Genomic DNA, 14,953 nt, shown 5'->3' with positions numbered 1-14,953 from the left:
ATAGCTGTGAGTGTAATTGGTATTTAATTGTTTTGTGATTACAAAATGCAAATGTAATTGGTTATTTATTTCACCCTGATAACAAACAACACGTGTTATTTGTACGGAAAACTCTAACTAATGATAAATTGTAACTAGGTGGTGCCCGATACCGATTCTGACTCTTACGATACTTCTTGACGATACCCTGACTATTCTGAATTTCCGAAACGACCATAAAATTTGAATTTCATTGTGAGATCGACCGATTGATTCGAAATTATTCAAAAATATTGTTTGAGGCGTTTTGAATGTATATTTGAATTACGAATTTCAGGAAATCACATGCTATCTTGGGCCTCAGCTTGTTTCGTAACCATAATTGAATCATTTCCACGGAAATACACGTGCCTATACCTATAGGCGTAATAAGGTTCATGTTTGGTATTTCGTTGATTCCTATATCTTCGTGGTCTATCCTTACGAACCGAAATGATATTATAAGTTGTTATGTAATTACTCGAACATCCAGACTTAGGCCAAGTGCGTCATTAAGTGTTGTGTATTACCTTCGGGGTAATTAATTGGAACGTAGCCATATCACCTATACCACTTTGCATCTCCATTATAACTTACGAGTAATAGATTACTATTATTCACCATTCACACTGACCTCGAGACAAAAGTTTATCCAAGCCATTTGAATTAACGACGCCAGTTTAAACTTCGGAAAATGAATACGTTGAACACTGACTGTGTTAATTCAAGTACACTGTGTGATTGAGGAGGTAAAAATAACACACACACTGACACATGCATAGTAGGATGTTGTACGTAAAAATGATTTGCGAATTTTCGCTGTGGCACCTGCTGAAAAGTTTGTTTGGGTTGAAAGAAAAATTTTCTTCAAAGATGAGCATTCTCCGTTACATCTAAGGTGGCGCTCATTCGATTTCTCACTTTTCTAGACAAAGTGAAAAATTGAATAGATGCCACCTCAAACCTAACGTGCAACGCTCATGTCACGGTGGAAATTTGCAAATTATTTTTTCCTGAAACACCGTAACGTTACATAGATATAGAATAAACGATAAATGCGGTTGTCCATCTCGCTATATTTATCACGTGGTACAAGCTTTTTCTATAAGTAAAAATGATATAGAAAGTCGCTCGGCTAATGACTTCCAATCACTCAACCGGTTTGTCGGAAGTTTTTTGGGTTGAAAGAAAGATTCTCTCGAAAGATTTGCTGTGTACGTTGCGTTTAAGATGGCACTGATTCGATTATTCACATTTTTTAATAAATAGATCGGACATCAAATTCCGAGAGGATGAGGTTCATAATCCGTTGGTTTAACGTGGAATGCCCCATACATATACTTATATATATACTATCTTGTGTCGCACACTTGCCTGCGCGATTTTATTCTCATTGCTGGGCGGAATAAAAAAATAACCACGAATACGGTGACACTGATCAATTTTATTATTTGTACCTGAAAGGTAGAAAAGGAACTAAGGCACTGCAATCATTTTTCAGACTGTTTCAGGGCTTCAAAGTCCTCACTGGCTGGTAGATACTATATAGTGTAGATACACTCTGCGGCATGCATAAATGGCAGCGTATGAATTGTGATACATACCAATAGAGAACCTCCAAAAGACCGCGTTGTATCGACTATCGATGATGGTATACTAGAATCTCGGGGACAAAATCTGGCGCTCAAAAACGTAATAAAAATAACGAGCGTCGTAATGGCGTGCTAAACTGCGTCAAAAGTTAATAGATCTAGTACAATTGTAAGAGACTGGCAACACTGCTGCTCGTACTGTACGGGATTCAGCTTGCTTAGTTCTGATTGGCTGACATCCATGATCACGGCCTGTAACGAACCTTTACTGACATGATCAAACTCCCTAGAATCGATCGGTTCACAAGTGACAGGTAATCATAACCTCTCGTCTATTCAAAAAGGTCGACCCACGACGCAGCCGCGATCCGCTACGCATCGGTCACTTTGCCTACCATGCTAGTAACATTTTTACGAAGTTGGCTACGCACATAAACTAGACAGCCAGCATGTCTTTTCAAGGAAACCTCGCAGTATGCGATGGTCGTTATCGAGTCTGAAATTTGGTTTGTAAAGTTAGTCTCATGAAATAGGTGAATAATCCTATTATTGAGGAATATACCGGATTATTTCATCGACACGTTACATGGACAATTTTGCACCGGGTAAATTCGCTTGCGTTCGTGCAAACTCAAGGTAGATTATATTGAAATTTTAAGCTGAGAGCACGTGTTTACTTACCGATCGATGTTTGTCTCATGGTTCACTGTCAACTCACTCTCACTCTCTCCAACAATAAATGGATCCATGAATCATTGTGTTCTTTCAATATATCTGCAAACTCTGAAAACAAAAAAAAAAAAACATTTGATAAACAGTAAAAATTGGGGTGCTATAAAAAGATCATGGAAATCCTAATGAAAATATCAAGAAATATCAATCGTGTTTACGAATTATTATATAATTATTAATTGATCCAGGGTGCAAGTTTGCAGAATTTCAATTATCAACCGAATGCACGTTTTTCCTACTTCGATGTGCTGGCCGATTTACATTCAGATAAAATTAAAAACAATATCGTATTATATCACAGCAGGTAAAGAATTTATCAATGAATAATTTCCCTACTACTTTACAATTATTGTAATTTTCGACAAAGGACAATTCAAATTGTTGTTCCTAGTGAATCTACTCCAAGAGAATCTTCTGAGCACTAATTACAACCGAGGTATTATTGATACGGTGACTAATCGTAAAACATCGTATGAGGAACAGCCGTTAAGAAAAGAAACGAAGGTTTCTCCATCTTTTTATTACAACTCCAATATTTCTTGTTTGAGCTGTATTCGCAAAAAATATCAATTTTATTGTGAAACATAATTTGATAATGATTCTTATACCGTGAATCTCTTTCGAAACAAGTCGTTCCAAGCCACGCGGTCACCACCTGCAACAACATATGCACAACTTTGATCTGAAAACATTTTGCCGCAGTGCTCGGCTCACGATCAAGTAAAATTGGTGCATGTATCGGCGCAGATGACCGCCTGACACGGAAAGCCGCGAGTCAAGAGGAATTCACGGTATTCTATGAATATTTCCAGAATATCTTCTCCGGCACATGAAATACTTTCAGAATTCCCAGACGTCGTTTATATCAACGCAAAAATTTTACATACATGGTCGGCGAAACCACTACGGTAGGTGTGGAGCACAATGCATCTCAAAATTTAGTAGATGTGGAATTCCACGCCACAGATATCTGCAGTTTTAAAAAAATAAATTTTATTTCAATAACTTGAATATCAACGATACTGCAAGATCACTTGGACGATGTAGCTATAATCCACATTCACCAAGATATTACTTAAGAATTAAATCTTGACCTTCTGATAAACGAATTCATCTACCTTCACAACTGTAGAAAAGCAGCTTTCGGTATATCAAAGTGAAATAAGAGTGTACTTTGTATACGAAACACTGAAAAGTTTAACGTTATTATAACGTTAATGTTATACGCTAGTAAAAATTAACCCCCCCACAACTATACTTAGCCTCACACCTCGGAAATATACGTTTCACTGCTCCTGTTAACATAGGAAACATGTAACACACAAGAGCTATTTTAGTGGCAAGTACACATAAAATGGGAGTTTCACGAGACGAAAGTAAATGCAAAATTCATGCGAGTCAAGAAGTCCCTGTATGTACACGTGACACAAATTCTATTTTCTGTGAAATTTTTTTTTGGTATTCGAGGTCAATGATAAGAAACATTCATAGATGTTGATGTTTCAGCCCTTTGGTGGAGGCCCTCCTCAGGACTATAACATTTATTGAAAACGACTTGCGTTATACGTAATCCATTTGACAACAACTGCAACCAAAAAATGAGTAATTACTTTCGTCATCTCGCCCAACAATTATTAAGCAAAAATAAGCGTTAAAAATAAAATAAATATTGAGGGTTCATGTACCCCTGAAACTTTCAAAAAATTGATTTTTTTACAGGCCCGTAGTCTTTATACTTTTAAGAATTTAAAAAAAAAAATAATTTTCAGAAGATTCCACTCCGTTACAAAGTTACAGCAATAAATGTGACCAGACATCGGATTGAGACGGCTACCTGACTACCCTCTCGACATCTGCGTTTCGTATTTGTTTTGTTCACAAAACCTGGATTTCTTATAAAACAAGGTCGTTTCTAGGATCATCTGTAAAGTTGAATATTTTAATATTAGTTGACTGTCGTCCTTCGAAGAGTACAGTTCGTGTGTTTTTTAAAAGTTTTAAAAATGTTGAAACGTGGTTTCGCCGATCGCAAATGATCAAGAGACCAACGTGGTATACGTGCAAAGAAGAAGAGAGATCCTCCCACAACTGAAGCTATGGAATCTGAAACTGATTTTACAAGTGCAGCAGTGAAAAAATGACGTGGACAATCAGTGGATGTTTCCTGTGATGAAACTTTTTCTTACCGCATTATTCATTTTGCTGTAATTTTTTGGATAGCGCTGAGTGTTTCGTTTGCCGAAAATGTGGTAGGGACGTAAAATTTGTTAAGAAAAGTAAACGTGCACTTGGGTTTAAACTTAATATAGTTTGTACAAAGTGTAATGAAGATGTTAAAAGCGTAAATTCATCTCCACTGATCAACTCATCGGCGTACGAAGTAAACAAAAAATTCGCATTCACTATACGCCTCATCGGCAAAGGATTGAAGGCCATGCAACTTTCTTGTGGTATTATGGATCTGCTCCCTTGAGTCACCCAAAAAACTTATCATGGTATCATGTGTAATGTCGAAGAAGACACGAAGACTGTTGCTGCAGCATCAATGAAGCTCGCTACTAAAAACGAACAGTCAGAAGCTGGGAAACAAAATGATTTAGAATTGTGCAGTGATGGAATAATTGTTTCTGGCGATGGCACGTGGATAAAAAGAAGATTTTCATCTCTTTTTTTGGTGTAGCTACACTCATGGGACATTTTACTGGAAAAGTGATTGGCTTTACAGTAAAAAGTACTTACTGCAAAGAAGGTGTGGTTCATAAAAAAGATAATGGCACTGAAGAGTATGAATTATGGTTTGATGAACATCAAGCATCGTGTTCCGCAAATTATAGCGGGAGCGCAGGAAAAATGAAGCCTGATGGTATAGTACCGATATTGGATAACTTTTTTTTTACATCTTGATAATTATTTTATCTATAGTCTGACGAAAAATTTTTTAAAATTTTTGGTTGAACAATTTTTTATAAATTATTGAACGCAAATTTTTTTTCAATTTCATGCTATAGTTTCAAATACTGTAATTTCTTTATTTTGAAAAGAGATTCTCTCCGTCAGATAATTACTTATTACTACATTATTTTCACAAGATTCTTTCTTATTTTTACAGATTGGATCATTTTTGGTGTAGTTATTATGTTGAGAAGGAGGTGTTATGGTTCCCATCAGTAGTCCGTTTACACCCATAAAAAATAAAGTTGGTAAAAAAAAAAAAAAAAATTCATCGCATAACCTTGATAATAATTTTTCAAATTTACTCGGCTTTCAGCGCGCGCAGGAGTATGTGAGCCTTTAAAACCAATGGTATACTCACTAATTTGACATAAATGGAGCACTTAAGGTCAATTGCTGAACCTAATAATACATTTTATATGTAAACATCCCCAACGCTTATTACGCACATCATATTCTGCGTGAAAGTCTAGGTCGTCGTCTGTAAGAAAGTTAGAACTATCAATCTCTCCGTCTTTCAACTTTATCCTCTAAACAATTACAAGAAAGCCTTATCATTAACAAGCAGAATACTATATTCATTCATCCGGCTCTTTGGAGACATTATTTTTCTAGTGAATCAACCGAAAACTCTGATGGATGTGTAAACACAATGTGCCCGATACACTTTGGAGAACGTGCCGAGAAGGAACCACCAAACACAGACAATGAGTAAAAAGACTAGACGGTATTTTCTGTGCTACCTTCTGTCAAAAAAGAGAATATTGCGTAGTTTTTGTAGACATTAGTGCTCAAAAGTCGACTTCGAAGCAATAGTGGTCATAAAAACTACAAAGAATTCGAGTTGTTTACGGACGTAGCGTAGAAATTAGTTTTTCCCAACACCCGCTTGCGTGCGTGCGTGAAGGACTTCATTTCCAAACAGTGCTGTAAAACAATATTGGCGCATGCGCACAATTGAAATACACACACTAGGGATTTTTTGGCGCATGCGCGTTTCCGAATAACTCAATTTTATGCGTCATGTTAACTCACCGTAATTTTACGTGTTGTCAGTGGCGACTTCGGTGGTTCTCAAATCAACTTTTCCTTCGTAAGTGTCGGAAAAAATGGTGTTCATTACGCATGCGGACGGGTAATATCTGACTCGTGTCATTACAGCCCTCGCTTTGGCTCATGCTGCGGCCAGACTGGTACAAATGTTACATTTGTGTGACAACAGCATTGTCCTCTCTCCCTTGTGCAGCCAACTTCCCACTTGTATTCGTGTGAAGACAGCACTCGCCTTTGCGGCTCACTCTGCAAACTTCACACTCATCGGCAATCGCCCGTGATAATTTGAATTTCACAATGAGAAGAGATTTCATTTTCTCCCAATTATTGTTCTTTCTATTCGAGAATCAATCTGAAATGGGAGAATTTCAAGCTCGTTCATGCACGGAATTCTTGCGTTGGTACTGAGATTGAAATTTTACACACATTATTTTTAAACGATTTGGGACAAGCTTGGCGTACGTTACGATACATAAATTTCCGGACTCAAATTAAGGGCCACCCTAATGTATGTATATGTGTACGTAATATCGATTTTCGAATTTTCTGAATACATTTTATATCCTTGAAATGTTTATATCGACGTCGCTATTTTCATTTAATTTTGAAAACTCCAGGGTATACTTCAAAATATCCACTACGTGACACAAAAATATAAAGACAGATTATTTTCGTACCATTCGCGTAGACAGGACTTACAATGTCGAAAAAAATGTGTTTCATTAGTTGGTAGTTGTAAAAGATCCACTTCAAAATGAATTTCATGTTTGAAAAGATTTGACTATTTTATAGAAAAACCACATCGAGTCACATTTTTTTCCAACGCCGAGAAGTCCCAAGAATTCAAGGGCAAACATTTGATTCGATTCAATAAAATTAATTGCCGTGTTTCTCGTAAGCGGTAAGGCTCAGTTGCCTAAGAATTGGAGGATTTTTATGCCTTACTCCGCATTATAACAAATATCCACATTGCAGCCAGATCAAAACGTTAACCTCAAAAGACTGGCTGAAAGTTCGCGAGTCAATCTTTATAATACGGCATTACTCTTGCACTTGTCTTGTCATGTAAGAAACATGTATTTTACGACATTTGTACTGTTTACATAACAGTATACGATTACTGTCTCTTTTTTACGGCGCGTGCATTCTTTAGGCCAAGTTGGGCATAATTCATACGCACAATGATATCTTGGTTGCTGTACACGCAAGTTACGACCTATGGAAGTAATGTACTAATTACGTGTGTCAGGATGTGCTTTTTGGATATGAATTGTTATTTGTCCGTCACAATTAACAAAAAAAAAAAAACTTACCGTCGGTAGTAAATGGGAGAAAAGTTCCTTTACATACATTATGTAGTACAGTAGCGATCAACGATATTTTGACAATACGAAATTCGTTATTATTTTGATCCATATTTCTCATTTTTCTTAACCTTAACTTGATTTTCTAGCGAACGAGAGTTAATTTTCTAAAATTATGCGCTGCATCGAATTTCTTTTAATAAAATAACATTGATTTTTGTATTTTCATATTCGTTTGAAATTAAATCAATTATTATCCTTGTCAAAATACTTTAGAGCATTATTGCAGGTTGGCAATGATCATTTGCGTTAATGTCGATTTCTTATTCTCGAAGTATTTTATTAAATTATCTCAAACGTTTTAAGAACTAGTTCAATACAATCGAAGATTATGAATTTTCTAAATTTTCAACATACCTGACCCAACACTGTAGCAATATAAGGATGCAGGTATTCTGGGGGTGTGTTTGCAGTTAAAATATGAAACATAACTATTAATAATAACCCCAGAGGCCTGGTGACCCAATTTAATAAACCTGGAGCAAATACGGGGCACACGATGAAACGTGTGTTCACTCATCGATTGCACGTAATCGCAGTTGCAAAGATATCGAAAGTTGATAAGTTATTGATATCATTGTAGGAAATATTCGATGAAATTACTCATATTTTCCATAATGTAACTAATAATCTATGATCTGCGCGTAGAGAGGTATAAGAAGCAAAATAAGCAGTGGGTGGAAAAAAAACCAATAGGTCAAGTCGGAAGAGTCCGCAGGGATATGAAAATATCGTTGCTAGGAAATTCGGTGCGCCAGAAAATTCATTCGCACGACCTTGGCCTAAATTGTTAATAGGGAATTAGGTAAATCGGAGGGGTTGAAGGATGCCGGTATTGATGCAGGCTGCTCTGGCTGACAGGGGACCCCGGAGCAAAGGGCTACCTGCAGCCCAGACTTGGCTCCAGCCTATACCCTGGCCAACTGCGCGCGCAATTTTCAAAGGAGTGGGAGAAAGCCTCGTCCTGTTTACAGGATAACAGGATCCCCGCTCAGTATTGCGATATTCTCGGCGACGCAAACTACGTCTACGATAAACAGACGACGTAATGTGCTCCTAGTGTACGAATTACTTGTCCGGCAACAGGTGAGGAATTGGCCCAACAATTTTCAATACCGTTTGCAAATTCACGCTCACTTTTGTCGCGTCGATTCGATGCAACACGTACATATCGACGCGTCGACACATCGATGTACTTCTATATACCTATATATTTAATGTTCGTACATACGTATATATAGGTGTATCTATTTTTATTATCCATAGTACGTAGTGTCGTATCATGACGCGTTGCGTGTATCATAATTGTGGGTATTGCAAGACAAGTACAATGATACCGAATGCATGGAGAAAAATTTCATTTTTTATAGTTACCGGAAAATTCTATTGAAATCGGTATCCTTGCAATAATAAAATTGCTACATGCTACTATTTGGTGTGATTACACAGCCGTCATTATTACTATATTTTCTGGTTATTGCAGAATTTAATCAGTCTGTTTAGTGGATAAAATTTTTTCAAACCGATAATACCTTACCAACAATTCATTGCCGTACCAATATTAAAATATCGCAATTATAGTACAATAAAATATATTAAAGGTGCAGATGATAATAAAAAACTCATTTTATTTTTCTGACCAGTACGATGTTTCGTCGGTTACGGTGAGAAATCAAATAAAATTATTCACAGACTGCATAATACCCACAACTAGAAATTTATCTCGCTCTACATATTATGCGAACGTTTTGCACATATGAACAACCAATAAGTAAGATCTGTCAAATTCACGGAAAAATTATCGACTATGTGCCGGAGTTAGGGTGAAGAAGGAGAAACGGCGCAATATGGAGAGCTATTAACATTTAATTATTAATTTGTAATATTACATGTACCATATATTATGTGTAACAAGGGGATCTTTTATGCCTCGTTTTATCATATAAATAGCTGTTTGACGATGATAGCTAACATAATTAACTAAAATTACACTTCGCACACTGTCCGCTGAAGGGTCCTGACGTTGAAATAATAGTCGAGTATTTTCGGCCGGAGTACATAATATAATTTGAAATGAGAGAAAATTAAAACGTAATGTCACCCGGTAATGGATGTTATTATACCACAGGTTTCCTAATTTACTTTGCACTATGTTATATACATACATATATATATATACATATATATATATATATATATATATATATATATATATATATATATATATGCATGCCAGATGCTTGGACAACTATTGTGCCTCTGAATTGTCCGAGTGCTGTTTTATACGTCCCACGCATCGTATTCGCAGAACGTTCCATGCATATATTACGAAGGACGTTATTTTCTACGAATCCGGGAATGCAAAAATTCACCGATACGTCCGACACCATTTTTCACACGCATGTGAGGCATATTGATTATAGAAGAAAATTCCTTCGAGGGAATTTCGAGTCGCAAAATCTGTAATCCCAGTTATCAGAGACTTTCTTTCGATTGGTTAAATATTTTCTCTTCTAAATTTTACGTAATTCCGGTATATACATGCCGCTCCGTACGATCTAATTTATAATTCCAATAATTTATTGATTACTATAATCTATCGAAAAAGATCCTGAGATTGTGTGATTATTAAATATTGCATTCGTCCATATCAGACCTCAGTAACGATCAGTCGATTCAGAATTCACCCCTCGTTGCGTATGGTTTGTTTTCTCGCATCGTCGTTTCAACTCGATCAGTCTTTTTGTAAACACCCTCCAACTTTTCCGTATTACAAGCAAGGATCAGAATACGTATTTTCAACGGGTTCTTCCGATTCTAATTTATTTGTCCACAAGCAATTGGGATTTTTGAAGTTAGTCCGTATGAATAGATTAATTATACCGACCTGATGTATGTATAATGTATCCTGTTTAATTCCGGAATGGAGAATATTTTTGTTAATCCATCAGTTTGAGAAAAGGGAAAACGTGGGAATTCAAGAAGCTACTCCTCGGATTTTGCAATCTATTGTCTCTGACGTCCAGGTGATCCGCCCATTGATGTCACATTCCTAATTCAATGGACTTTATGTAATTTCGGCAAGTTTATACGATGTCGAGAATATCAAAGTGAGAAACAGTTAATCTAGCCGAGGAAAAATTTTAATTAAAATAGTTACGGTGGCAAAAAGTAATTTCATTGACGAAGGTTGCAGATGTTGAGAACTTTAAGATAGAATTTTCGCGATACGAGAGTTTGACGTTGTTACTGAAAAAGACACCGAAATGTAGATATTTGAAAGAAAATATGAAGTTGAAGTTAGTAACGTTACTATAACGATGCATGTTCCGGAAAAATAGTTACTTCGCACCTTTAGGATTGTCCGAAATTTAGTTAGCCACGATAAACATAACATACTCATATTTTATAAATTCCACAATGATGATAACTTCAGCCTCTTGAAAAAATGATGTTTTCTACGTAGAATTTCAGAGCTGCCATGACGAATAATTTTTAATATTTTGATTAATCACGTAGGTACAGTCACGTAAATAGAACCGCGAATAATTTTTCGTCTAATAAAGAGTTTTGATTTTCAAACATTTAGTCAAAAAAGTGAAAGCAGCAAGTATCGAGAAATTCTTTCCAATGCATTTATGCATTATATCCAATGGTACAAAAATGCGGATCAATAAAATGCAATATATTTTTGATTTCGTTCTGCATAGATGTAGAAATTTCATCCAGGTTCAAAGTCAGCGGCGTATGAATTGAAATGTAACTTCTGCACACCAGCACCGTGTGACGAGTCAAGGAAATACAAATAAGTTGAAAACATGAATAAAAAAGTTATAGTTTCTCGACAATTTATGCATGAAACGTCAAACTGATTGTCCTGAAAAATTGAAATGGTTGGCAGAAATTGCGCCGTAACCGGATCTTAACTAAAAACCACCTTTATTGCGCTGTAACATTCTGAAACAAGTTTCTCGTCGTGAAATTATCATAGAATTTAAAATGACTGTACATTTAGTATGTTTTATCGATTTTTACACGTCTTTCAATTATAACTCACAGAGTCTAGTCCCGAAATGAATAATTATAGTTCTGACAAAAGCTGCGTTTCAGAATAGAATGCGTACACCAAATCTCATCAAGATGGTACACATGGTTACGTAGTTGTCGTGTCAAAAGTGTCGATGGACGTTGTTTCGGGTAAAATGAATAAAAAGCTTAGCAATCGTAGATCACTTTTTAAACTCCAGGGCCTGAAGTGAAGATTAACACCAATATGTTTCAGTTGCAAAAACTTTAGTTATTTGCGAACCTTGCCACATCAATAGCAGCTGCTCCAAGCAAAGTTCAAAATCAAACACGATAAGGTCACGATCGCTGTTAAGAAGGTTAGTTGGCCAAAAATCGATACTCGTCAACTTTATTACATGAAAGTCGTACATCGAGTATTTTTCACATCGCTTATTCGCAAGCTACGAATGAGATCTATTTGAAAATGCAGAAAATTTTGAAAAGTGTCTGAATCTCTTGAAAATGATTACAAACCAGTAAACTCTCTTCATTTCATTGTCCAACAGCTCATTTCATTCGGAAAACTATTTTATACAAACTCACGGAAATAGTTTGTTTTTGTCGTATTGACATCGTTAAATATTTAAGTTTCCAATATCCCATCGATAGAAGTCATGATCAACAAGTGGTAATATTGGATTGACCAGTGGAAAAAGGAATATTCGTTTCAATGTCTTTGTCAGAAATAGTCTTCTGAATAAATAAATGAGCCATCGTAGAGTGGAGTTGAATGAATGTGCTAAATCCTTCAACACTTTCGGAGCGATTTGAAACGAATCATCGATATCGAAGCTTCAGTTTAAAATTTCAGTATATTCTATTTGTGTATTTTTGAACTGATATTTATAGCTTACGAATATAATAATTAGATAAATACTGAATTTACGACCATCTCGTGATAAAATGAATAAAGAGTATTGATTTTTCTTTGTAGTTTTATAATTTTTCGCTCTGCACCGTACAAGGTATACTCTACCCCAACATTGATTTTTTTCGGAATCGGAGGTAAGGCACAAGATATAAGGCGAGCAAATTGTTAAAATAAACACCACAGGGCTTGGCTTGGCTAAATTAAAATTTATTTGACATACGTAAGAGCCGTCTAAAGCCCATTTCTTCCGGCGTAAAAGGCAAAGTACGACAGCGCGCTGATCCCTGGGGGTTTTACCACGGCGATACATTGGTGTTGTTTTTCTAGTTGTTAGAACCGATTGGATTTGCGATAAGCCTTAAAATTTAAGTCCGACTTTGGCTAGAGGAAAACGAAATACACCGTGGCAAAAAAGCAAAAAGTAATGAAAAAAGGGAAAGAAGAAATCAGGTGAGCCAAGGTCTCGATTGTGCTACACACACATGATGCGAACAAATCTACTCTCGGCGAATGTAATACGTCAATGTCAAGTTCGCTTTTCATGTGATTTTTAAAACATCTTCTTAAGGGGAATCAATTCCGAAAGCATTGAAGTATAAAGTATTCCACCCGATATTCCTGCAATATCTCTGTACTGGGTGTACTATAAATCATGTATGCACCAAAAAAAATGTTTAGTTGCGTATGATCCGCAAATATGTTCATTTTTTGGCCATAACCGAAAAGTACAGTTTTGAGAACAAAAGGAAAATGAGTTTTGTAAGTGTAACCAAAAAATGTAGCATTTTTCTTAATTATTATCATTTAGGGTGTACTATAAATCATGTATACACCAAAAAAAAATGTTTAGTTGCGTATGATCCGCAAATATGTTCATTTTTTGGCCATAACCGAAAAGTACAGTTTTGAGAACAAACGGAAAATGAGTTTTGTAAGTGTAACCAAAAAATGTAGTATTTTTCTTAATTATCATCATTTAGGGTGTACTATGAATCATGTATACACCAAAAAAAAAATGTTTAGTTGCGTATAATCCGCAAATATGTTCATTTTTTTGCCATAATCGAAAAGTACAGTTTTGAGAGCAAAAGAAAAATGAGTTTTGTAAGTGTAACCAAAAAATGTAGCATTTTTCTTAATTATCATCATTTAGGTACTATATTTTATTGTCATTATTGCGATTACTTCACGTCGATGCAGCAATAAATTGACGTTATGGCATTATTGAATTAAACAAGCGGCTTTAGGTTGGCTATGAGCCAACCCTCGAAGTTCTCGTTCTCACGCTGCAGGTTATAAGTTCATAGAGAAAAAAAGAAAATATAATATCCAATTCGAATGTCAAAAAACAAATTCAGATTCGTGCTTGACGATTTTGAAACCCGCGGATACCATTTTACATGAAAATGTGACGATTTTTTAAATTTTGACCCGCTACAATGGATCCAGCATTACAAATTTTGAAAGCCTGACCTTGGATTCATTATCGGTGACCCAAAAAACCTTTACCTGCCAATTTCTACCAAAATCGGAATATTTTCAAACTTTTTTTCCACCATATTAGATTCGCCATTTTGGATTTCGAAATATGACTCCAGACTCGTAATCAGCAACCGAACAAACCTATTTTCATCAAAATCCAAATGTAATTAGGTTTTCTTCAAATGATTGAATACGCTAAATTTAAATTTTTCAAATCGACCTTAGATTCGTGATCAGCGACCCAAAAAATCTCGCGATACTAATTTTCATTCCAATCCGTTGTTCCTTTCTCAAGATATCATGTTTATTTGATTTTTTGAACTTTTGTTATTCGAATGATTGAAAAAGTATCGAACCGATCAAAGTTAAAATCCAATTAGTTCTAAGTTTGGAAAAGCCGCGTTGACTGAGACTAAAATCATTGAAATCCGACAACTCGTTCTCGAGATATCGTCGGACAAACAAATTAATCACATACATACATAAATAATTATATACTTATACACATCCGTACATACATATACACACACACAGTCGTCCATCTGAGAATGTCCGGAGATGATTCTTTAGATCTTGAAACGTCGAGATCTAGTGAAGACTCAACTTTTCATTTTTAAGGTGATTACGATAACTTCCTTTTTTTCTCTGAAAATCGAAAAATGGGAAGTTAAAAATGTTGCTAGCCAAACAAACAGGTTTAATGTTGTAAGAAATGAAATTTCACTACTGTACAAATCGACGACGCTGTGTTGCAACGAAGCTGATTACCCATTTGGCGAACATATTTTTTTGTTACCTCTAATTTGCTTGAAATTTTAAAA

At 35.7% G+C, this 14,953-nt stretch overlaps 1 protein-coding gene across 1 annotated transcript in view; it reads left to right on the top strand.

Annotated features, from left to right (window-relative positions):
* Positions 1 to 8,721: 8,721 nt before the first annotated feature.
* The window catches only part of bma (SCY1-like protein bma), a 43,698-nt gene continuing 37,466 nt past the window's right edge, over positions 8,722 to 14,953 (top strand). The window contains exon 1 of the mRNA XM_046616965.1: positions 8,722 to 8,797. The gene's annotated coding sequence lies outside the window, so the exon portion shown is untranslated. The remainder of the gene's footprint in view (positions 8,798 to 14,953) is intronic.

Source organism: Neodiprion pinetum, chromosome 3 (assembly GCF_021155775.2).
Source record: "Neodiprion pinetum isolate iyNeoPine1 chromosome 3, iyNeoPine1.2, whole genome shotgun sequence".
In the NCBI taxonomy this organism is placed as follows: domain Eukaryota; kingdom Metazoa; phylum Arthropoda; class Insecta; order Hymenoptera; family Diprionidae; genus Neodiprion; species Neodiprion pinetum.
Note: the sequence above shows the minus strand (reverse complement) of the source record. Positions and strands in the feature narration are given on the sequence as shown.